Raw genomic sequence first — 3519 nt, 5'->3', positions numbered from 1 at the left:
GCCGATTATCATTAGAGTCTATGGAGATTTCGGGATCTCTCTCTGCGGCTTTGAGGTTGATAGCGACTAAAGTATAGGTCTGAGGTAAAGCCAGACACTCATTAGAAAGAAGACAAGTATGACTACGATTTACTGAAATAATTACATTGATAGAGTGAAAATTGTGGCTGTAGTGACGAGTTAAAGACAGAAGTTTCTATCTTAAAAAACGTCCCCTTGCACTCTGGCTGTGACATCACGCACTCTAATAACCCAATACACACTATGGAAAAGATGAAAATTGACCAAAAACCACCCAATATTTAAACTGCTATAAATCAGAAACTATTAAAGATATTTAACGATTTCTGGAAGATTAATAGTTGAATATTGAAGATTAATTTTGTAGTTTAAATGAATGTGTCTGTAGCCAAAGTATGCGAAGTAGTTAAAAGCTGAAAGTAGACAAAGCTGAAGCGAATTTGAAAAGTTGTTCCCATTCATTTCAATGGGAAAAAAATTTAAAAAAAGCTTAATACTTGAAAAATATGAACTCTGAATGGAGAAAGTAATAGCACACTTCTCCTTAAAGCTGAACATTTCGATATTGGAATCGTTTCTGTAGCTGAAAGATGCGGACTAGTTAGATGCAGAAAACGGGGGGAAGAAAAATAATATATAATAATAATAAAGCTTAAAAAACAATAACGTGAATCTTTGTGCAGCATTCACTGTGACTAGAAAAAGTAATTTCTCGAGAAATTACGTGGGAGAGCTGATCTGCTGCCGCAACGATGCAAACGCTGATTAAGCTGCTGGGACGTCAAAAAGTTGACTACGGCAAACGATGAAAACGAGAAAACGATGACAAAGATTAAACGATGACAAAAGATGGCGATTAAAAACTATAATGATTAAAAGATGACCAAGGTCATACTAAGACAGATTAAAATATGACAATGACTCAAAGTTTGACAAGGTAAAAGATGTCAAAATTAAACGTTGACGATAGTGCATTGTTTTGACAATCATAAATAAGTTGACTATCTTTTTGATTTGAAGAAGTATTTGTAAATAATTACCTAACTGTGTATATTTAATAACAATAGAATTTACCAGTCATAAACAAATCTTGCCATTTAGGTAATAAATTACATTGTGCTTTTATTTTGAAAGGATTTAGAGTTGTGTGTGGGCGATTACTAAACTAAAAATAGTCATTAGATAGTCATAATTTATCATTCAATAGCAGAATAGCCCTATTAAGCAAAGATTAGATTTGCCCTTCAGAATAAAGCACCCTAATAAGTTTGAGTGGCGTTTTACTGAACTCTAAGTAGTCCTAACGATTGGTAAAGTATTCAGAACCACAAATTTTTTTAATCAATCTTGCCATTAAGGTATAAATTTGCAATTGGGTGCTTTTATTTTGAAAGGATTAGAGGAAATGTGTGGGGTAATACGTAACTGTCAATTAGTCTTTAATTTACCCCTTCAAAGGCAAAACAGTGCATTAAAGCTAATAATTGGCATTGGTGCTTTATTTTGAAAGATTAGAGAGCAGTGTGTGGTATTACTAAACTGTTATCTGGTTCAAATCTGGAGTTAACGATGAAATTCCCAGAGACACTTATAAAAAAACGAACGGAAACTTGATCAACGTTAAAAGTTGAAAAGCTGAAACTGTGAAAGTAATAGCCTGCATCGTCCTAACGATGACGCGCACGTTTAGAACGTTGAACGATGATTCTGATCTGATAAGCGTTGAGAAGTAATAGCGACCAAAAAACGGTTGGCGAAATAATAAATAACTAAAAAAAGTTTTCTCGAGAAATTACGTGGAAGAGTCTGATCGTTGCTGCCGCAACGATGACACACGCTGATTAGCTGCTGACGTCACAAAGTTGACTAACGGCAAAACGTGAAAACGATGAAAACGAAGAAACGTTGACAAGATTAAAACTGATGAACAATGATGGCGTTAAAAGATGATGATTAAACAGAGGACCAAGGTCATACTATGACCATATTAAAGGATGACAATGATTCAAAAGTTGACCACGGTTACAGATGTCACAGATTAAAAGGTTGACAATGTGCATTGTTGACAATCATAAATAAGCTGATATCTTTTTGATTTGAAGACAGTATTTGTACATAATTACTAACGGTGTATATTTTAATACACTAGTAAGAAATTTACCATCAGACACACAAAATCTTGCCATTTAAGGTAATAACTTAATTGGTTGCTTTTTGATTTGAAAGGATTTAGAGGTTGTGTGGGGGCGATACTAAACGATACAATAGTCATTAGATTTAGTCAATATTTATCATTCCAATAGCAAGAATAGCCGCTATTAAAAGCAAAGATTTAGATTTAGCCCTTTCAGAATAAAAGCACCCTAAGAGTTTGAGTGGCTATTTACCTGAACTCTAAGTATGTCCCATTAACGATGGTAAGTATTCGAGAACCACATTTATTTTTTAATCCAATCTTCCATTAAGGTACTAAATGGTAATTGGTGCTTTTATTGAAAGGATTTAGAGGAAATGTGTGGGGGTATAGCGTACTGTCAATTTTCTTTAAATTTTACTACTCATTCAAAAGGCAAAACCAGTGCATTAAGCTAATAATTGGCATTGGTTGGGGGGGGTGCTTTTATTTGAAGGATGTAGAGGAATCACGTGTGGGTAATTACTAACTGTTATCTATATTTAAAACAGTATAATTCACGCCATCTAAAAGGCAGAAACTATTGCTATTCAAGGCTAATTATTTGTCTTGGTGGCTTTTATTTTGAAAGGATTTAGAGGAATGTGTGCTTAATTACTACAATTACTACGCAATCCAATATTGTAGTTGAGTAATCATCAGTAACAAGCATGAACTGCTGTCTACACACTGAGCATCAGCAGGAGTTTGACCTGTCAGTTAAATCTGCCCTGCGCCGTCGCCATGGAGACAAAGGCGGGAAATCAGGCTCACTCTGCTCTGTACAGGCAGAGTTTCACCCTGTAATAAACAGGCTTGTTTCAGATAAACCCTGATAGTTATCACAAAATTATTTCATTTTATTTACGTGTCCCAAGCTTTCAATGAGCAAATGGTGTGATTTTATGTTAATGAGGACAAAAGCTGTTACCACAGTGCAATTTCAATATTTCTCCTCGTTTTCCTCCCCAGGACGTCGCCAAAAATTATCATTAGAGTCCATGGTAGAATTTTCAGGATCTCTCTGCACTTTGGGTCCATAGCGACTAATTATAGGTCGGAGGGTAATCCCGACACATCATTAAAGACGACAATATGACTACGATTTAGTGAAGTAATTACCGTTATAGAGTAAAAATTGTGGCTGTATGAAGATTTAAGACAGAAGTTCTGGTCTTAAAAAAAGCGGCCCTTCTCACTGTAGCTGTGACAGTCACGCACTCTATAACTGACCAATACACACTATGACAGCTGAAAATTACCAAACACCACACCAGAATATTAACGCTCACAAGTTGTAAACGACAAAAGATACGAGGACGCTG

The sequence above is a fragment of the Betta splendens genome, chromosome 13 (assembly GCF_900634795.4).
Source record: "Betta splendens chromosome 13, fBetSpl5.4, whole genome shotgun sequence".
In the NCBI taxonomy this organism is placed as follows: domain Eukaryota; kingdom Metazoa; phylum Chordata; class Actinopteri; order Anabantiformes; family Osphronemidae; genus Betta; species Betta splendens.
The sequence above is the reverse complement of the archived record's forward strand: the minus strand, read 5'-3'. Positions refer to the sequence as shown.